At 41.6% G+C, this 23114-nt stretch overlaps 1 long non-coding RNA gene across 1 annotated transcript in view; it reads left to right on the top strand.

Annotated features, from left to right (window-relative positions):
* LOC125403177 (uncharacterized) overlaps positions 1–22856 on the top strand; it is a 50080-nt gene extending 27224 nt beyond the window's left edge. Inside the window, exon 3 of the long non-coding RNA XR_015000968.2 lies at positions 18913–22856. This is a non-coding gene — a long non-coding RNA (uncharacterized LOC125403177). The remainder of the gene's footprint in view (positions 1–18912) is intronic.
* The last annotated feature ends 258 nt before the right edge of the window (positions 22857–23114 follow it).

Genomic DNA, 23114 nt, shown 5'->3' on the forward strand with positions numbered 1-23114 from the left:
CAAAGTCGAAGCCACTCTGCCGATCTTTTCCCACACACCAGCCTGGGACTGTCCCCTTCGAGAATTCAGCTATCAACACCCAGCTCCTCTGAAGGAGAGTCCCAGGAGATGATCAGAATTTCAGTGACAGAATAGCTTCTCATGCTCGACCCATGTGTAAGCTGGCTTCTGCTCCCATGGTGAAGTTTGAGGCTGTCCATAAATATTTGGAAAAAGTGCCACTAAATTCCCAGAGCTAAGGAGGGGTCAGATCTTGTGTTGAGAGTTGGAACAAATACTGGCTATCATGGAGACATAGTCTCGGACCATGACTGAGAATGCAGTGGCTGGAGTTAGACATCAAGTAGACGTGACCTGCTGTCCTGGATGACCACATAGCTTCCATGAGGCTCAGTTGCTGCATCTTTAAAGTGGGATAGACAATTATGCAAGCACATTCTAGGATGTCATTAGGATTAAACCAGTCAACAATGGCAAAGCACCATGAGAGAGTGAAAAAAAATGTTATTCTACAGGCATCTGGAAATATCTGACCAACAGGTCAGACATGTTGATTCTTTCTGAGATCCTTATAAGATGTAAGGAACCTGTTGTGTTAAGTTTTTCTTTTCTGGTATGTTGTGTGGCACTGTTCCTGGGGAGACATAAATAAATGTCTACTCATTCCAGGTAGGGAACCAATGCCAGACCAAAGTATGGATACCACCGAAGTACAAGTTGGTAAACCAGTGAGTTTTCTTGGGGTTACTTACAGGAATGTGGGTGAGGGGTGGCTTAAATGAGCAGAAATGACACAGACAGTTCCATCATCAAAGCCTGCCCCAGCATAGGTTATGGCTTATGAAAGCTGGAACCATGGGGCATATTGCACAGTCGATAGGCAGCTTAACAGGTTGGAGAATATTATTTTCATACAGATCAGTTGTAAGCGGGTCAGTTCTAGGCAGCTAATCTTGTCTAAGAGTGTCTCTCAGAAGTCCTTACTGTTTATATATGCTTGAGAGGCATGGCCTAGTGAAACTGGTCAGTTTCAGGCACTTCCTGAAGTATTTGGATTGTTTACTTCCTGGGCTTATGGAACTTCCTTGCAAGGTGGAATGCTCCATCATTTTTTAGAACATCCTGTTACTTCACCTCTTTGTAAACACTTTGTGTCTTATTAAAGTTTCTTTCCAATATGGAAGGTTTTAATCTTTGAGAAAAATATAAAACCTGGCAAAATAGCTAACATAAATAACATAAAGGGAGAGAGATACATTTTGTCTCATGATTTTGGGGATTTTAGTCTATAGTTCTCATCTTTCTTTATTCTGGGCTTGTGGGGAGACAGAGCATCATGGAGGTAGGAAGTTGTGAAGGAGGAAGCTATTTATCTAAGAGTAACAAGAATCAGAGGCTGAGGGAAGGGTTAGGGCCACAGACAGACTCCAAGGGAATGGTCTGGGGCCACAGTCGGACTCCTAGGGAAGGGTCAGGGCCACAGACTGACTCTTAGGGAAGGGTCAGGGCCACAGATGGACTCCCAGCGAAGGATCAGAGCCACAGATGGACTTCCTTCTTCCACATAGGTCCCATACCCTAACATTTCCAGAATCTCCCAAAACAGCTCTACTAAGTGGTGACTGGATGTGCAACACATGAGAGCATTTCACATCTAGGCCATAATACACATTCACCAACTGAGTTGCTTCCTTGTCCTTGCCTCTAATCAAATACATGAGGCTATAGGGTGCATCTCATGCAAACCACCATACCTTGCCTCAAAAAACAAGGTAAAGGTTGATCTTTGGCATCTTTTCTCTCTCTCTCTCTCTCTCTCTCTCTCTCTCTCTCTCTCTCACACACACACACACACACACACACACACACACACACACACACACACATACACACACACACACACACACACACCCCAAAATGACAATGGTATCACTATTTCTATTAGAATAGTTGTAAAAATCAACAATTTACTAAGGCCATACTACCAACAGGAGTATAAATCATGCACTCAAGTCAGTGCCTGGTTATTAGGGGTTGCTCTTTGCAGAGGAGATAGCCATTTATTAATATTTTGCCATCTCTACCATGTTATATTGCTTATCATGGAGCTCACCCCTAACTGTCATAAAACTTGGTCCCTTCTGCTAAAGTATGAATGAAAACCTGACTTATAACATGACTCTATCATGGTTGGTTTTTATTGCTGATTTGACAAAACCCGAGTCACCTGGGAAGAAGGAAACTTAATTGCAGAATTGATTCAATCAGATTGACCTATAGGCATTCTTGTCTTGATTTCCAAATGTGGTAGGAGGGCCCAATCTACTGTGGGCAGCATCATCCCTGGATAGGTGAGTCTAGGTTATACAAGAAAGTTACTGAGTATGAGCCAGAGAGCAAGGCAGCAAGCAGCATTCCCCTGTCGTTTCTTCTTCAGGTCCGTCCTGAGTTTCTGCTCTGGCTTGCCTTGATTATGGACTGTGACCTGGAAGCATAAGCTGAAATAAATACCATACTTCCCAGGTTGGTTTTGATCTATTCTTTCATAGCAACAGAATAAAACTAGAATATCTTGTTAGTTATTGAGACGTAGATTGACGATTTGAGTCTACTGCCTGATCAGAAGAAGGATTAGGAATAGTTTATGGTTTAAGTCTGAATGTCTTTGGACCCTGAGGAGGTGTGATCTAGCTAGCAGAAGTGAATTGTTAGGGACAGGCCTTGAAGGTTATATCAATTCCTATGGAACTCTCTGCTTCCTGGTCTACCAAGCTTTAACAAGCAGATACCACATGTCCCTGCCACCATGGACAGATCCACTATGCTACCATACCTTCTTCACTGTGCTGGACTATTCCTTCTGAAACCAAGGGCCAAAATGTTGTCTCCTTTTAGCTGCTGCTGCTGGTCATGAGAAAAGTCACAATCACAAATGGAGGGATGTTTACTATCAGGAGGAACCTGCTATATGGTAGGTGCTTCCTAAGCATTGCATCACTTAATATGATTGCAAGAAGAAAGGATTTTTGTTTTACCTTTGTGTGTGTGTGTGTGTGTGTGTGTGTGTGTGTGTGTGTGTGTGTGTGTGTGTGATACTTCCTCTAGTGAAATTCCCTCAGGAGCCAGCCACCTTGAGTTTTGAAATAGGGTTTCTTATTGGCCAGAAGTGCACCTAATTGGCTAGACTGGATGGCTAGTGAACCCAGGGATCTGCCAGTTTCTACATCCCCAGTGTTGTGGATACAAATTCAAGCTGCCATGCCTGGCTGTTTGTCCATGAGTCTGAGAACTGAAGTCAGAACCTCATATTACAAGGCAAATACTTTACTCACTGAGACATCTCTCCAGCTCTCTTACCTCCTGTTTGAAGATAATATGACTTAGGGAAGTGTGGTGAAAGGCCCAACTTCACATCACTAGTCATTGACTATGCTGGATTTGAACCCAAAGATCAGAGAGAATGTGACCCTTTGGTGGTATCAATTATCTCACCTGGGCTCCTTGTTCTTGTGACTTTTGCTGTTTTTTTAGGACTCATCCAAGAGCCCTGTGAAACTACAAATAGAGACTTGCTGATCACAGTGCATCTCGTGGCAACTGGCCCAGCCCTTGCCCTCTAACCCCTGGCCATAAGACCAGTGGCACAGCCAATGTCTTGATCAGTGGCCTAAAAAAACAGAGGGGTCCTGCTCTGGGCCTCTGGGGTTGTTTATATGGAACTGCTCAGACCATGCCCTTGGAATGCCTGAAGCCATAGTCGGCTGTGGAGAGAAAATAGCATCCAGTACTCCATTTCTGGGCAGCATCCGGACACATTCCAAAACATGAATAGTCCATTTTAGCTCATGAGTGCATTAACTGTGAGCCGTGGGTAAGCAGCTCTGCTTGTTGGGTGCTCACATTCCTCTTACAAGCTTTTGGGTCAGAGCTTGTGTTCAGAGAAGTTCTGGATTTTACTTCTTTATCTGCATGGCCAGAAAGCCTAAGAGAACGAGGTGCCATCCCGAGGTACCTGTATAAACGGTGCCCAGAAATATAATGACTTGAGTTTTCTGATCTAACAGATTAAATGAGGAGAGTTCTCTGAATTCTTGCTCAATGGAAATAGCAACTTTATTTCTCAAGTCTAGTAAGGAGCCAAAGACTAGAAAAACTTCCTCATTCACAGTTCACTCGTTCCTTCATCCATAAAATACCGTGGATATCTACCGTGTTTAAGCATTTGGCAGTCTAAGTGGTTGGATAAATTAGATGCAATTCCCATTGCCAGGAAACATAGTCTAGCTGGGGAAGTGATTTCATTAAACAGCCTTATAAACACATCTAATATTGCAAATTACTAGAAAAGAAAATGCATGCTTCAAAGAACACACCTAATAAGTGGAGCTGCTCATAATTCTCATTGGGGGTGCCAAAAGACTTCAACAAAGAGGTGCCATTTGAATAATACAGTGGAGAATGAAGGTGGGTAGGCCAGAGAATTCCAGGTAGGAGCATAGACAAGGTTAAAAATAATATGGCTTCTTTGAGAGTGAGAATATTAGCATGGTGGACTGTTGAATGCAAATGAGAATATAGGACAGAAAGCAATCAATGAGGAAGTCTCAGTCAGGTCCTGGGAGACCAAGGTAGAGCAATTGGGAAGGATTAATGACTTTTCAACACCATGATAATATGAATAATGCTTTAATATGTTAATTTTTGTATAAAAAGATAGATGTTGATCTTTTTGCTTGACATATGAGCACTACAAAAAGACCAGATGCGTATTAGAGTTCATTATTCTACTTAGACTACATTATACCAAGGCAATGTTCTAGCCTGATTTCTATTATTGGGGCAAAGAGGCTTTGGAGGAGAAAAATTTTATTTCATTTACAAATTCTAGGTCACAGTCCTTTATTGAGGGAAGTCAAGCTAGGAACGGGAAGGTAGGCCTGCTTGCTATTCCACACATCATTAGTTCTGACCAAGGAATTCCTTTGTAGTCAAAGACACAGCAGGAAATTATGGAGGGTGTTGCATGGAGGCTGGAAGGAAGAATCATGTCAAGATACCTTTCTTACATAGTTCACGACAATTCGTCTAGGGAATGGTGCTACCCATAGTGACTGGATCTTTTTACATCAATTAATAATCAAAGCAATTCCCCTCAGACATGTCCACCGACCAACCTGATCTAGGCAATTCCTCAACTGTGAGTCTTTTCCCAGATGACTCTAGGTTGTGTCAAATTGTCAGTTATTTGAGACAGGTATTATATAACCCTGAAATATCAGTGGCTTACAGAATAAAGTGCTATACACTGGGTGAGATTTATTTCTGCCCTTCCCCCATTTCTACTCTGGACCTCAGGATGATGGTGGAGAGGCTCTTCTTAGACCCAGAAGAAAGAAGACAGAGCCAATCATGAGTTGATCATTTTTGCTATTTATTATTTTTAGTAGTAGGATGATGATGATGATTACTTGAGATGATGGTATAATTACATCATTCCTCATTCCCTTTCCTCACTCAAACCCCTACCATATAACCCCCCCTTACTCCCTTTCACATTAATTGCCTATTTCATTAATTGTTGTTAAACAAAGACATACATACACAAATACATAAATCCAACCTGCTTAATATTCATATTGTTACTAGTATGTATTATTTCAGGGCTAACCATTTGGTGTGCCCTTTTCTGGGGAAGACTATTTGCTCTCATTCTCAGCATCTCTTAATTGCCTATTGTTCTTTATGTAGGTTCACGGCCTTCTGAGGTCCCCTAGCCCCTGTCAATATTAGGATGTCTATTATTATTATTGTATTATTATCTGTATTAAGCTCATATTTAGACAGCAATGCTGGTGAGACTTTATGGGTGTAGCTTCTGTCCTTCCTAGGAGACACACTTTCACAGCAAACACTGTTCTTCTGGTTCTTACAGTCTTTCTGCCCATTCTTCAGCAATGACTCCCAAGCCTTGGGTATAGGTGTTGTGTTGTAGATGTGTCCGCTGGGAAGAAGATCTTTGACTCTGCATTTTTATTGGCTGTAATTTTTGGTGGCGATTTCTATCTGTCACAAAGATAGGTTTGATAAACAGTGATTCTTTTCCTAAGATGAATTTCTATGTGCGCTAGCATGTGTGTGTTGTGTAAATCTCATTGCATTGCAGAGGGATCGGCACTACTGCCATTTCCTCTTTGAACAACAACAAAGTACCTGAAATGCCCAAGTTTTCTCAATAGTGATTTATTTTATTTTATTTTCTTCTCCTTTACTCTTGAAACTTTAAATGTTACATCACTTAGGCAATATGGAAGACTATTCCAGAAAAAAGAAACTAGCATGTTCACTCATGCAGCCAATGATGCCAATGAACTGAGATCAGTGTCCACCTTTCTCTGGTCTTGGATTGCTGAATTGTCAGAATTTGCCAATGATCTGGTATCATAGAGATTTCTCAGCTCAGTCCCTGGATTTCATTCTGTTCAGTGGGCTGTGAGACTGGGGAAGGGATAAGGAGGAAGAGATGACGTCAACTAGATAGTTTTGTGAAAGGAGGAAAGAGATACATCAGGTAACCCCTGAATTCTGAGGAATTTGTAAAGCACCCATGACAAGCAATATCCCCTTGACAGTGTGCTCTTCTTAGACTCTCAGTAAAAATTGACTTTATTGTCCAGTTGCTTGTGATAGGGAAGAGATAGTGTGTCTATGTATTTTGATACATGAGTGTGTCAGCTTATGGATGCAGTGGTGAAGTCAGGTTGAACTTGACTGTAATAAAACAGCAAATTTCCATGAAAGTCAAATACATTTAGGCGCCCATGTTAAACAGCTCAGTAGTGTTAGCATGGAGGGTAATATGTGAGCCATTGAAGGATATGAAAATAAAGAGGGAGGCAGGACAATGGTGGGGAGCCATGGACAGTAAGTTGAGAACTTGGCCTTGAGTACCCAAGGTTGAAAGCATTTTTGAGTGTTCAAGATCAGAATAATATGGGGGACTGGAGATGAAGAACCAAAAGCTTTTGGTAAAAGTACCTAAACATCCTCACATGCCCTTGAGGGAACCTGCCAACACTAGTGTAGTTGTGGATGAGAGGAAAGTGGAGAGAGTCTGATTTAGATTCAAGATAAACAGCATGGCCTTTTTTTTCTTTTTAAAATAAAAACTGCCATATTTCTACATGGTGTTGCCATGGAAAGAAGTATTTTCATCTGTTGCAAGAGCAGAAAGCTGCATCAAACAGAAAGAAGTGGCCAAAATGAAGGCTTGAACTATCTTTGGGTTATCCTAACTTAGCAGCATTTTAATTTCTTCATGTTTATATGAAAGGAATGAGAAAAATGAAAGGTCTCAATGACCTATTTCTTCCATTTTCCCATTGAGTGTGCAAACACGCCTAAAATCCATGGAATGGAGGACACTGGCCAAGCAAACAACCACTTGCTGAATGAGGTCCTTGGGTAGTATCTCTGCAGCCCAAAGGTTGTCGCCACGTTCCCCTCCCATTCCACCACCTTTTTGTTTGATTTCGTTCATCTCATTTCCTGTCTGTCAAGTGTATCCATTGCAGGTATATTTCATCTTTTGCCATTGACTTTTTAAGGGGCCTCCTTAGGTGCCAGTAAATTCTGGAAGACTTCAGAGAGGACATACAGAACTTTCCAACAAAAACACAGTTTTAAAAGGAAACATATTCATAATGTCGGAATAAGGAAAGCAGAGTCAGAACTCGGACAGCGATGCTGGACCCAACCTAGGTGTCTGTTAAAATGATTAGTTCTAGGGATCTAGTGACGTTATGGGTTGGAACTAAAACCAATTAGAACCCTTGACCTTTGGGAACTGAAGGCTCCTGATGAATGCACCAGAAATCGGGGAAGCAAATAATATTTTGTTAGGATGCCTGGCTCCTCTGTGACCCATAGTCATGACCTTAAACGTGACACAGTCCTTGAGGCTGAGGACAGGAGGCATTGGCAGTTCCAGGCAGCAAAAGGCTGAAGCATTAGGTCTTGTATTTTCTAAACAGCTTAAGACGCTCAGCCTGTGAAGCGCCCATCTGAGAGATTGATGTACACTGTCCCAGTGTTACTTCCTGCCTATGAAGTGCCCATCTGAGAGAGAGATGGATACCATGCCAGGGTTACTTCCTGCCTGTCTTTTGTAGTTGCTCTTGCTAGTTCACACTAATAAAAATGGGCCGGAAGAGCAGAGGGCACAGGCTAGAAGTCAATGGACAACAATTCATTTCACAGTGGAAACATGGGTGTGATTATATTCTCATGGCTGGTGATGCATCTTCTTAGATTTTTGTGGAAGACATGAGCCACATGGGGATGCTTTCTTGGGGTAGCTGTAGGCAAAGCAATATGTAGAAGGCCATTAAATGCCTGCAGAGTTCCAGAATGGCATCCAGTGTAATTCAATGCTCACATGGTGAGTATCTATTATGTGTTAGGCAAAGTGGAAGTCTGGAGAATGTAAAGAGAAACGGCTATAAACTGCCCCCTTAATTGTGATGTGTAGATATGGACTGCCATTATTGTCAGAATCCTACCATGTCATAGGTCCTGGAGCTGAATACTTTCCCCCATTTAGTTCTCATAGAACTACTATCAGTCAGTGTTATTATTACCACCATTTTCCAGAGGAAATAGGTCCTGAAAGCCTAAAGACTCTCCTATGCTTTCATATTAGTATGTAGGGAGCTAAGGTTGAACATGGACTGTCTGTCTTCATGATTTGTGTTCTATCATTTATTCTTGTAGATGATTTGAGGGTCTATGTAGGCTATAGAAGCAAGACCATAGTGGCCTTGGAGAAGGAATGATACTTACCAGGTAGTCCAGACATATGGCAGTGGAGAGCACTGCCTTTGATAGAGAAACAGCCTCTGCAAGGGTTTGGAGCGTATGCAAAGAGTCTGTTGTGAGGGGCTGGAGAGATGACTCAGTAGGTAAGAAAATTTGCTACTCTTCTAGAGAACTCTAGCTTGGTCCCCAGACCTCATGCTGGGCGGTTCATAACTACCTGTAGCTCTAGGTCCAGTGATTTCTTGTGTTACATACACACATATATGTGAATAAAAGGTGAAAATATTTTTAAAAGAGTCTGGCATAGCTCAAGTATCTATGAGAAGAGGCCAGGGATGAATGACTACATTTACAACAAGTGTTTGAGGGTCAGTTGCTGCTAAAGTCCATATCTTGGTGACCATCTATTGCTGGCCATCTATGGATAACTAAGATTAGACCAAGGCCCTGCTCTTATGAAGTTCCTTCTGAAGCAGGTTGTGCACATGTCATTAAGCAAATATCATATGGCAGTCTTATGAGAAATCAGATTGATAAATGCTTCTTATAGTTTGGTATTTGCATACTTGGTGCCCAACTGGTGCTGTCTGAGGAGACTTAGGGATAATGGCCTTGCTTGGGGAAGTATGTCATTAGGAACATGTTGATAGAGGTTTCTGTCCTACCTGGTCCCACAGCCATTTAGTCACAAAGAAACACACAGAGACTTACGTTAATTATAAACTAGTTGGCCCAGTAGCTCAGGTCTTTCTTATTCACTAATTCTTACATCTTAAATTAGCCCATTATTCTTGCCTATGTTAATCATGTGGCTTGGTACCTTTTATCAGAGTGGCATTCTCATCTTTCTTCTTCTGTGTCTGGGTTATGACTGCAGACTGACTCTTTCCTCTTCACAGAATTCTCCAGTTCTCATTTTCCCGCCTATACTTCCAGCCTAGTCATCCCACCTATACTTCCTGCCTGGCTACTGGCCAATCAATGTTTTATTAAAATTACAAGTAACAATTTTTTACAGTCTGTAAGACCATTGTCCCACAGCAAGGATAGACTTTCCAAAGTTATTCCCAGTTTTCTCTCTGCTGCTGTCTGTGGCCAGAGTTGTTCTGTCTCAGCTACTGTTCCAGGTTCTTGTCCCTTTGCTTTGCCATTGCGGATTCTAATGCTCTGGAACCATAGGCCCAATCAAAGCCCCTCTTCTGTGTGTTTCGATGGTCATAGCATTTTATCACAGCAATAGAAGAGCAACGAATAAGACTTTATGAAATCCATGATGGGCCCGACCTCTCTGACAAAGTAACATTCAAGTTGGGGTCTGAAGATGGAGTCTGAAGTAGCTGTGCAAGAATCAGCTGTGCTGAGCAGCAAGGGAAAAGGACAGACAGAGGGAGCATGGGGCCACAGACTACTTCCAAATCAAATATTCATAGCATGTGTTCCTATGTTTATCACATGATCTTTGTAGAGGGTGTGATGTGTTTTGTGTTGTGTCTCCGGTAGACTTGGGCAGGAGACTCTTAATTGGGGTCTCTTATGTGTTCTCGCTTGCACAAAGCCATTTAGGAACTCAGCGCCACTCTTTTACAAACTCTTAGTCAACTTGGCATGCTTGATGATGCTAGTATTTGTTGCAATGTGCCTGCTGCATTCATTCTGCTGTGGCCCCATGCCAACTGGCCCTCTCTGGACTTGTGACCTTCTCAACAAAGGATGCCATTTCTTGCTGTTGCTTTGTTTTCACTGGGGCCCATGGAAAGTAAAACTTCATTAGCAGTCTCCCTAGGTGGGGGAAGTTTTCTTCACTGACATCATCTCTGGACTGTCAGCTCTCATTAACAAAACAGGATGCCTTTTTGCACCCACTCACTCTGCTCCTGGTCTGCCATTCTTGGAAAAGATTCTTCTTTAGCAGAGAGAGGAGACAACAGTACTTCGTAGACTTCTCAGTTGACTCCTACCTGCCAAAGAAAAATCACCAGGAATCAAGAGGAAGTGACAGAGCCAAGTCACAGCTCTCTCCCAGCTCCTTCATGTCCTAGGCCTTGTTGCAAGACTCCCCTCTGCCTTGCCTCTCATTAACCCTCCTCTTCTCTTTTCTGTCATTGGAGGTCATGTGAGCCAGAGCCGATGAGTATGTGATCTATTGCTGACCAACACCACCCTATGAGCCTTAGCCTTGTAGGAGGCTATGGGCAAGTAATCTGGGTGAGGCTGCAGAGCCTGGGATGAGATCTTGTGCTGGAGGATGGAAGAAGAAAACTCCCTTTCTGTTGATGAGCTGGGAAGGATGTAGACAGGCCTGCAGTTGTTTGGATATCGCCTTCCTTAAAGGAGAATTGAGAGATTAATTGAGTCACTATTGAAAGCTTATTTTTCTTTCTTTACATTCAGTTGTAGAGATCTTAACAATGGGGATGCATTCTGAGACACACATTGCATGGTGACTCAATCTTTGTGTGAATGTCATAGAATGTGCTTAGAAAACTTAAGGCAGCAATGATGTCACTGGATGATGTCATCTTTTGAAACCAGTGCTCCATTTATTGTTTCTTGTTGACCAAAATATCATCTAATGAAAACTTGAAACCAGACAAACATGGGTTTCTCTACTATATGTACCAATTAATCTAATTCTCAAGCCAGTTTAAGTGCTGGTTTGCTGTTTCTTGCAGCTTACACCTGCTCTTGCTGGTGTTTTCCTCTTGACTCAGAAAACCTGCTCAATGACAGGCACATAGTCATGAAAGCACAGTGACCAAGTCCTTTTCTCCTCCTTCTCTCCCCTTCCTGGCCAGCAGAGCCTCTGATGCTCAGTTCTGGCTTCTTCACAGAGCCATTGTCAAACTTTATTCCCACGGTAGACTGTATCCAATTAGCCCCGTCTTTTCATGTGTGTTTCGTTTTTCTTATTTTCCTTTCCTTTTGTTTTGTATCTTTTAAACAAGTTTTGGCTAGTTAAAAAGAGGCATTTTTCTGTCCCCCCCCCCCCCCGCAGTGGAGTGCGAGGAGAAAGGTACTGGAGTGAGGGCAGCAGTGTTATCAGAAACAAAAAACAAGACAGGAGAATCCTAATGACTGTCAGTTTCATGTGATACCTCAGGACCACAGCAAGGCACTGACAGAGAAAAAAACCTGGGAAGCCAGGCTTGGTGGTACAAGCCTGTAATCCTAGCTACTTGGGAGGCAGAGGCAGGAGGACCACAAACTTTAGAGACTTCTGGGCTACATAATGACAGAATGATCTGGAGCCAGCATGGATAATATAGTAAGGTTTGTTTAAAAAAAATGAATCAGACAACCCAGGATATGGCCCCTGGTAGAGTGTTCTCTTAGCTGAGGCTACCACTATTCAAAAATGAAAAAATAATATTGAGGTTAAGTCTGGAAGCTTTGGCATCATGCATGATTGAGTTTTACTACAGTCATTTACTACAGGTCCTCCTTAGCCCAGCTTCCTAAATTGTGTGTTGCAGCCTTGAGTTGGGGCTGCATGATTGAACGTGTGTGTATGTGTGGGGGGTGTCACAACAAGTTTGGCAACAATAAATGGTTTCTAAATTCTCAGCAACCAAAATTAAATTGAAAATCAAACAGCTCACATTCACTACAGCCTTGATTCTGAACATGGAACGAGTGCACTTTTGACCTTGTGTGCCCATCACGTCCCATGACGATGGAAGCTTCCCGAAAGGCAGGTCTTCGCTCAGATTCAAGATTCTCATATATTGGGGGCTGGAGAGATGGCTCAGTGGTTAAGAGCACTGGCTGCTCTTCCAGAGGTCCTGAGTTCAATTCCCAGCACCCACATGGTGGCTCACAGCCATCTGTAATGAGATCTGGTGCCTTTCTCTGGCATGCAGGTGTGCATACAAGGAGAACACTGTATACATAAAGAATGAATCTTTTAAAAAAAGATTCTCATATATTACAAATTGCAGGGTTTTGTATTATACCTTAAAACTATTCCGAGCTTACAGAAGCTTAATGGTTTAACTATAGAAAACAAAGGATTTTGAAATATTTTCTGCCATCGTTCTTTACCATGTAAGGATCAAGTGAGTGTATTTTTGGATTGTATTGTGCTAAAATGTTTGATTTTTAAAGTTATAGTTTAAGTCACTTAGTCGAGTCTCTCACACACACATACACACATGTAAAATCACTAAATTAATTTTGACTTGAGATTAAGATAGAATTTTCAACAATGTCTGAAATGGCCCTACACATACTTCAACCATTGCATAATATGTTTTTATTCAAAGAGGGATGGACAGTTATTAAGTAAAGATGTTGATCAACTATGAAAAACATTGGTGATTCTCCCTGCTCTGCTATTTTAAGTATTCGTCCAAGATTTAATTCGTTGTGTAAAAATAAACAAGCACATTCTCATCACTAGTGTGCAAAGTTCAAGACCCAAATTTTCCACAACGTGAAACAACTAGATACATATATATGAGTTTTTATTGTCCTGTTCTCAAATATTACACGTTTTATTTTATTCCAATTAAAAATTTCTTCCCAAATTTACCCAAGGGCTGAACTTCCTAAACTTATAGAACTAAAAAACAACAATCCATGAGAAACAAAATGAATAAAATTTATTTGTCTCTTTCATCATCCTTACAATAATAGGACTTCCGATCGTTATCATCATGTGTCCCTCAATGTTATCTCCTTCCAAAGGTCTCATCACTAATGAGTTTCACTCATTCCAACAAAGACTAATCTAACTTTAATCTAACTTATTCTAAAACAGGTAGTACTTATCCATTCCCCTAAAAGATCAACTTCATACTGATTTGCCTTATTATTTTCATTGAATCAATAAACTTCCTAGGTCTTCTACCTCATACCATTACACCTACCACCCTACAATCCATAACCTATCTTCAATAAATGCTAGAATTATATATATATGTCAAAATGTGGTTTTAACATAAAATTCTTTATGATTTATTATTGGTAATTGATCTGCATACTTATTTTATATGCTTGTATATTTATGGTTGTGTAAAAATTTCTTAGATGAAGGGTTAGAGAAATGGTTTAGCAGTTAAGAGGGCCTATTGCTTTTGTGGAGGACCAGGATTCAGTTCCTAACATCTACATGCCTGTAACTCCAGTTACAGGGGATCTGATGCCCTCTTCTGGATTCCCCAAGCTCCCACAGGCATGCTGTTCATTTGGCAAGTGACTTCCAGCTACTTCCAGTCTGGGACTCCTTGTTTGGATTCACGGAGGTCTGTGTTTGAGAGTCCTTTACATTTGCTTCCTGGGTGACAGAGTTCATTTTCTGGTGCTATAAAAAGATACCTGGGACATAGCTGTGTATGAAAAATAGAAGTAAGTTCATGTGGTTCTCAGTTCTGGAGATTGGAAAGTCCAAGGGAATAGAGCCAGCATGTCCTCCGCTTCCAGGTGGGGGGGGGGGGCTTCCTGGCTTAATATCTTAACAGTGGTGGCTTCATGTGAAGGCAGAGAACAAGAGAGCCATATAGTATTTGATTTTATAACACAACTGTTTTGTCAAGAATCCATTCATCCATGCATTCATGAATGGATAAATCCATTCATAAGGGCAGAGTGCTCCTGGCCTACTTACCTAATAAAATATGATTAATGTATGACTCAGGTCATAAGGTAATAGTGAAATTTCAATGCACACTGCATGTAGAATGTTTTGCATAGTGCCCTCTGCCCCTCATCATGCGCTAACCACCTACTCCGTGCTTTCGCATATCATTATGAACATTTGTGAGGTCTTTAGGGCCAGGAGAAGGGAGAAGCTACTTCCAGGGCTCTGGAGGGCTGACATTGGATGCCTCCATCCCAGAGAGAAGGAACTCTAGGCTTCCACCTAGCATTTCTAATAATCATTTTTTTTGCCATAAATAGTTCAAAAAAAAGAAAGCAAAATGTAAGAATGTGTGAGTCCTGCCCAAGAATGTATGCTATGTTCTTTTAAAAGGAAATGTCAACAGAGAGTTGGGTGACAACCAGTCTCACGCCGACCTTTCCAACAAAGCAGAGGCCATTCCTTGGAAACTATTTATAAAGGCTCTTATCTGAGGGAAGTTAATTCTAGGCTTTCTTCTAATTCAGAGGACAGGAGGGTCAACTCATTAGCTATAACAAGCCATTTGGAATGGGCATTGCAAAGTTGGAGTGCCATTCCCGTGGGAGTGCTGTTTGCTTGACTACAATGAGGCAGCTGGGAGTGTTAGATGCCACTGTTTATACTCTACTGCCTCTTGGCACAGGGTGATATTTCTGAGTTCAGACCTTGGTTTGCTTATCTGTAAAGTGGGCAAAATGATTCTGAGCTCCCTAACAAGACAGATGTGAGGATTGAGTCTACAGGACACACTCTGTACAGTGACTGATTCACAGGTCTTTCCTGGGTATTGTGACTTTTCATTTTCCTCTTCTTCCTTCTTCTCTTCCTTCTCTCCTTCCCCTTTCTCTTTCCACCTTTCTCCTCCCTGATTCCTCTTCCTCTTTTTAAGGACCTTAAGGACTAGTGACCTTCTAGTTGTCTGTGATTGTTTCGATCATTGCCTCTAACCCTTCTCCTTCTTTATAACTGTATTATGACTGCTATCTCTGGTGTTCTACTTTGAGAGACATCCATCTTCATGGGTGTTCTTATTCTGAGAGTAGTGCCTCAGTTAATATCATCAGATCATTCTGTAAATGAGAAAAGGACTTGCCTAATGGTGATGCCGTTGTGGTAGAAATGTCTGCAAGAGGGAAAGATTACAAGGAAAATCCAGAAGCCAGAGCAAGGGAATGGTAGGCAGAGACTTGGCCCATCTCTAAAACCCTTCTTGAGATGATTATCCTAGAAATTTCCTGAACTCTAATGTCCTCTAGGTGAATGCCCCCAATGATCTAAGAACCTCTCACTAGGTCCCACTTCTAAATACACTTGCTCTAGGGTGAAACTTTTCATGTAAAAACCCTGGGTGACAAAATCAAACCATATGCAAAGATGGCAGAGGTGGTGAGCACTCATATTGGAGCCTGCTGGGTTATGAGCACGTGCTTTCTTGGTGACCATCTTTGTAGTCTTAGAAAAGTGACTTTACCACTTCGAGCCTCCATCATTGAATTCAATGATTGCTTAAGCATTCAGTGCCTGGCTGATGTCTTTAGGGAGAGTCTTTCTTTGTGTCCTGGAGGAGGCCTGCAGTAGAGTGTTTGGAGTGTCTTCCTCCTGCTCCCAGAGAGCATGAAGCAGGGTAAGAACCTCCTTCAGAGTCCTCCATCTTTCTTCCTTTAAAGCCAAACCAGAATGGCACCAAGATTTCCAGGCATGGTGACAGTAGTGACCTCTGATTTCATGGCTTAAGCCTTTTACTCACTCTGTTACTATGGATACACTGAACAAGAACACCTAACAGTGTCTTTGGAGAGCTCTAGGGGCTGTCCTATCCAAATATCACATAAAAGAAGAAATTGAAGCCTAGGGGCAAAATTACTTCAGACCAGTGGGGTGGTGATGGTGTGAATGAGGGGATAAGAAAGAATAGTCTCTGAAGCCAGACTCCAAGTATTTGGATCTTGCTTATACTGTGTACATAAGGGATTATCAGGCCAGTTGCTCAAGGTGTCTGTCCCTGTTCTTTACTTGTATTCATGGCCCCTGAAACACTGAGTACTGTGGGCATTCCAATAAGTTATGTGTGAGGCTGTGTTGCCACATCCCACATGTCAGTAGTATCCTCTAGTTTCCAACCCATAATATCATTATTAATTGGCATAAATTTGCAATCAAATTCTCACAGTATTTTTTTTTCTGCCTACCATACTTTACCAAGCTCCTGGGACCCCAAGCTGTCACAGTGTGGGCTTTCTAGAAGCAGATCCCTAGATGTGTATTTTTGCTTGTTCCTTTGTTAAGCTTCAATTCCACTGAAAAAAACAGAAAAGAATATGGGCTGAGGTGTTTTGCATGGCCAACAAAGACCCCTCATTCTAGTAGAAGGGTCAGAAGCAGTGGAGGGGATTGATGTCTGCAGAATGACCATACTGATGCAACCATGTTTGGGTCAGAAATTAGAGAACTATTGAAACCATATGTGGTGTGGGACAGTTCTATATTCTGTCAATTATATTTTAAATAAATGCTGATTGGCCGGTAGCCAGACAGGAAGTAGAGGTGGGGCAATGAGAACAGGAGTATACTGGAAAGAAGGAAGATCTTTCCCCAGTCCTGCCCAGATCACTGAAGAAGCAGGATGTGACCTACCCCACTGAAAAAGGTACTGAGTTATGTGGCTGACATAGCTAAGAATAATGGGTTAATATAAGTTATAAGAGTTAGCAAGAAGCCTGAGCTAATGGGCCAGTCAGTTTTAGCTTATGGAGAGCTCTGTGTGATTTTCTTTGGGACTTGCCGGCTGTGTTTCTGGGCAGGACAGAAACCCCAACAATCAGGCCATCTTGTTACACATATGGAATGTATAAAGACAGGTGTCCTGATCAAGATTCTCTACGCAGCAACTATTTGTATAACATTTAAAGTGTATTAAATATCCTCAGTCAGCTAGAGGTGATGTGATGTGTATGGGAAGATATGCAGGTTTCATGCAATATCTCTCATTTCATACAAGGGATTTAAAGTATTCAGAGAGACTGATCCTAGAATCAGTTTCTCTGGATCACAAAGAGACAGCTGTGCTGTTCATAATACAGAAATAACCAGACCTGTCTTGCTATAGGTTGATCTCCAAGGGCCATGACCATGGCTGGGACAGCTATGCAGCTCAAGTAGACCCCAAGACCTAGAGGCAGAAGACTCTCCTCTTCTGATGAAGGATGTGGGTTAGCACAGACCTGGTAAGACATGTGCCTATGTAGCTATTGGGTCTAAAGATACTGTTGACATATGTTTCTATTCTGCCTGGTCCCTCAGTTGTTCAGTCCCAAAGAAACACACAGAGGTCTACATTAATCATAAACTGGTTGGCTTATTAGCTTGAACGAAAGAGAGTAGTTTGGATGGGGTGGGACAGAAATCTCTGTGAAAAAATGGCACCAAGGTGGACATCTAAATCCACTTAAAAACTGATAGAGTTTGGGAAGTAATTCTAGACATAGAAGAACAGAGTTAAACTCGGCTTCTTGGTAGCAACGTTTTCTTGGGAGGGCTCTGCTAGAGGCAAGCATGCCTTACTTAAGAGAGATTTCGTAACTCAGCCCCGCCATGGAACACTTAAATGGTGTTGATGAATAGCTGACCACATGCTTTTTGGTGGTGGTGGGGAACTTGAAATTCTGTAGAGTTGTGGCAATAAACATAGCTCTATTTGGTACCTCTACCATGAGGCTAGACTTTCAGAATGCTAAGAAATAGGATGGATCCAGCCAAAAAAGCCACAGCTTAATTCTAGCCATATCACTTAGCAAATTAAAGACTCATGTGGTCAGAAAAAGAGATATAGAGTAATGATAAATTCAAAGACAAAGAAAACCTCTGAACAGTTTACAATGTGTTTAAAAAATAAGAATAGGCTTGGGAGAGAAAAGAAAAAGGATAAAGTCCTGAGAGAAAGAGAGAGAGAGAGAGAGAGCGAGAGAGAGAGAGAGAGAGAGGGAGGGAGAGAGAAAGAGAAAAAGAGAGAAAGAGAGAAAGAGAGAAAAAAAGAGAAAGAGAGAAAGAAAGAGAGAAAGAGGGAGAGAGAGAAGTTGGGTATGGTGGCACACACCTTTTATTCTAGCACTTGGAAGCAGAGGCAGGTGGATCTCTGTGAGTTCTATGAGGACAGCCTGGTCTACAGAGTGAGTTCCAGGACAGCCAAAAATACACAGAGAAACCCTCTCTCAAAAAACTAAAAATTAAAACTAAAAAGAAAAGAAATAGAGTTTAAAATTAAAGCCACATAACAATGGAAAATACATGGAGAGTCTGGACACTGTGTTATTGTGTTGTCTTTGAATTGTATGACTGCTGAGGAAGGAGCAACCGCTGCTAAAAGACATTTGATTATACATGCTTCTGGATTAATCCAACATATGTATTTTGAAGATGGCTTGACTTCAAAATTTAAGTCAAAAGATATGTTACTTTGGGTTTTGCTTTTGTTTCCACAGGAAATGAGAAGCTGTGGATTCATTCTGGGTTACGAAAATAAAGTTTGATCAAGAAAATCCCCCTGAAAAATCTCCAATAGGAGTGAATGGCTCAAATTATCCAATATTTCAGAAGACCTCTGTTGGAGTTCCCTCTGAGTTCTACATCCAGAATAGTTTCAAGACTGCTGGCTGAGATGATCAAGTCTCACAGAAGACTCCAGTCAGGACTTGACCTTAATTCTAAATTTTCTTTAGGTCCTCATAAGATTACCAGTGTCCCCAATCAGTAGGAAATATCCTAGAAAACTATGCCCACATTCCCAAAAAAATGGATTATGGATGTTTACCTTTGTTTAGAATGTTGGTTACAACTTGTTATGGATAATTGTCAGGGAAAAAGGTAAACAAAGGAGATTTGATTCAGCATTCTTTAAAATAAGAGGGGGGGAGTGCTGTGGGACAATGATCTGCACCCTTTCACTTTTAGTATTTTAATAAAATAGTGATTGGCCAGTAGCCAGGCAGGAAGTACAGATGAAGCAATCAGGCATGAAGTAGAGGTGGGGTGACAAGAACAGGAGAATTCTGGTCAGTCTGTAGTTGTAACCCAGACACAAAGGAAGCAAGATAAGAATTCCTCACTGATAAAAAGTATCAAGCTACGTGGCTAACACAGACAAGAATAATGGGCTAATTTAAGATGTAATAATTAATTAATAAGAAGCCTGAGCTAATAGGTTAACCAGTTCATAACTAATGTAGGCCTCAGTGTGTTTCTTTGGGACTGAATAATTATGGGACCAGGTGGGACAGCAACCTCTGTCAACAAGACACCATTGAAGGTTGCCCTAAAGTTGTCCTTTCTATGCCATAGAACAAAGACTCCCAAAGATGGAAGAACCCACTTATTTATCAATAGAGATATGGAGGTCTGTGTGAAATGATCTTCCTTACCTAAGTCACTGAGCTGCAAGAAGAACCCAGTGAGTTTTAAGTTGTCTTATATTTTAAGTAATTTAACTGTAAATATCCAGGTTGGGAAGATATACAAGTTCACAAAGCACTTGCTTTACAAGCATGAGAAGGATGCTTGAAGCATTTGGAAGGTGGGGAATGTGACTTTCTGAGGTGCTTTGACCAAACAACCTAGCCTTTCTGGTAGCTTCCAGGCTTGTGGGAGACCATGTTTTTTCAAAAAATAAGGTTGGTTGTAGGGGAGGACAGCAGCCAATGTTGTCCTCTGGCCTCCACATGTGTGTGCACATGTACACAGGCACACACATACATTAAAACATTTAAATATTCATAGTTAATCCACGAATTAAATAATTTCTTAGAAGAATGCACCCTTAATCATCTGAACAGCCCTTATCTCATTACCATGCAGGCATGAGAGAAGGCAGAGAAACAGGAAGGTATGAACATTGTTTTTAAAACCTTTCCTTCTCTTTTCACAGCCAGATCAGCTTTCTGAGCCCCCAACTCTTGATCTCTTTAAATATCTTTGGTTTAGCTCCGTGTGGAGGCATTTGTTCACTGACCCATAAAGATGGTTTAGTCCCCTTTGCTGGTCTCTGCTGCTTGCCCACACCTAACTCCTTATCCACAGACCTGTCTTCTCTCAATATCATTCCTGAGGCAGTCATCAAACCTTCTGATGCTGCTTTATTTTGCATTTGGGTAAATTCAATCTGGCTCACCAGCTCTCTCCTTTGCTTTCCTTTATCTCTCTTGAGACTTGGAGCATAATTCCTTCTCTTTCATTTTGCTTCTCCTGGGTAAGTTGGCTCCAGCCACTTGAAAGGCTGAAGTAGATAGCATGGGTTCTGTGGTGATATTGGCGATCAGAGACCATTAGCCTGTTTTGAATGTTTAAAAATCATTCCTTTGTTGGCCTCTGCTGTGGAGCTCTGAGTCTGGTTCCAGCAATGGTCTAGATCTAGGTAGTAGCTTTTCAAGGCATTTGATCATGGAATCAGAAGAACTGAAAGTCAAGGCAGAAATGTTCATATGGTGGGTGTCTGTTGTTTTACTTGTCAATCATCTCACACCTTAGCTCCTTTTCCAGCACCGTGTCTGCCTGCATTGTGCCATGTCCCAACATGATGATGATGAACTAAACCTCTAAAACTGTACACAAGCTCCAATTAAATATTTTCCTTTATAAGAATTGTCATTATCATGGTGTCTCTTCACAGCAATAGAAACCTTAACTAAGATAGTGGTCAATGTCTACAATTCCAGAATTTGGGAAGCAGAGGCAGGATAATAAAAAATTCAAGGTCATCCTTGTATGTATAGCTAGTTGAAGGCCATCCTGGACTACATAACACTGTCTTAAAGTATAAAAGGAAATAAGGAAATAAGGCAGGTGGAAAAGAAAGCAGGTGGGAAGGAGGGAAGGTAGGAAGGAGAACTGGTAGAAGGAACTAGCAAGTAAAATAGCAAACATGGATATCATTTTGGTCAAATTCCAGCCTCAGCTAGAGGAGATTTGGCATGCACACCATGCCTGGATTGACGAAGGACAAAATGGACTTCCTTCTTTTGCACTGGCTCACCATGTAGGTGTGAACTCCTGGCAAGCCCAGCTCTGTAGACTCTCCTGTGGTTCAGGACTATCTTCTGAAGAAAGTTGTGGATGACAACTGATGGAAACAATATTATGAAGAAGGAGACTGTTCGCTCATTTCCCAGTTGCCCAGACCCAAATAATTATGCAGCAACTATTTTAATTACAACATTGTTTGGCCAATGACTCAGGCATATTTCTAACCAGCTCTTACATCTTAAATTCACTCATTTCTATTATTCTATGTTCTACCACGAGGCTCATGGTTTGTTACCTCTTGCTTCTTGGGCAGCTACATGGCATCTGCCTCCTTTGGCAGCTACATGGCGTCTCCCTGACGCCACCCACTCTCTCTCTTTCTTTATTTCTGTTCTGATTTCCTGCCTGGCTTTACTCTGCTGAGCCATTGGTCAAAAGAGCTTCTTTATTAACCAATGGTAACAAAACATATTCACAGCATACAGAGGGGAATCCCACATCAATCAATATGATTAAAAGCTGAGTGGAGGAGGGAAAATGACTGAATGTTAAGTGGAGGAGGAAAACATGACTTCAGTGTTAAAGAGACTCCCGAGTCTGGAGCGGGAGAGTCTAGGTATGTCTACTGCAAACCTTGGCTTTCCTATAAGTTGATGCCTCTTGTATGCTCAGTTGGGGTCAACATCAAGGTTTCAATATTCACACTGTTGCTATTACAGAAAAGCATTGTGTATTCTGTGTAATGTAGGATGTTTGGCAGTATTCCTGGTGGTGACAACCCATCGATGTCAGTCAAGTATGGTAAGCAAAAATGTCTTTATGTGGAACCAGGTGTCTCCTAGCAAGCAATTCACCTCACTGGGAACCTCAATAAAGGTTACCAGCCTTCCCCACCAGAGGGTGAACTTCAGAGCTACACTGAAATATCAAAAATTTATTCTGTAGAGTTTTATTTGAGTTGAGAGATCCATGGTTGCTGATTGATTGACGGCAGAAACTAAATCTTGACGAGACTGGCTGGGCTTGCTTTCAACCATAGATACCTTGGTCTCTGTCTCTTGAGTCCTTTTTATTTCTTTTAGTTTCCATCTGACCCTCAGATTCAGTCACCCTGTGTCCTTTAATAAATTCCTGCTTCAGTTAACCCAAATCTGTTTCTGTTGTCTCCCATGAAAGAACTTCACAGACACAATGATTAATCTGTTCAGTTTTACGACTTGGTAACAGTCATCCAAGACTGGAAAAGTTTCCAGACACAGAATAGAGGGGAGACCTCCACTTGACCATGGTTGCTTCTTCTTGTCTCTATGTTTCCAGTCTTCCTGTTTCCCACATTTGTATATGTTCTTTATGTAATTTCTTGTCACTCCAGGGGGTGCTGAGTTAGTTAAATAAAGTACTCACTCAACTATTTTGTCTTTGCATATGTGTGTGATGTATGTGTGTGCATGCAAGTTTGTGTGCATGTGTGCCTGCATATGTGTGTATATAAACCAGGTGCCCATGTGTATAGGTCAGAGATGAACATGGGATGTCCTCTGTGATTGCTCTTTACCTCAGTTTTTGAGACAAAGTCTGCTGTAGGAAATCTTACAGAACTCACTTATTTGGTTAAACAGGCTAGCTAGCAAGCCCCAAGGTTCCATCTGTCTACCAGGGCTAGAATTTC

Source organism: Myodes glareolus, chromosome 3 (genome assembly GCF_982192425.1).
Source record: "Myodes glareolus chromosome 3, mMyoGla1.1, whole genome shotgun sequence".
Lineage (NCBI taxonomy): Eukaryota > Metazoa > Chordata > Mammalia > Rodentia > Cricetidae > Myodes > Myodes glareolus.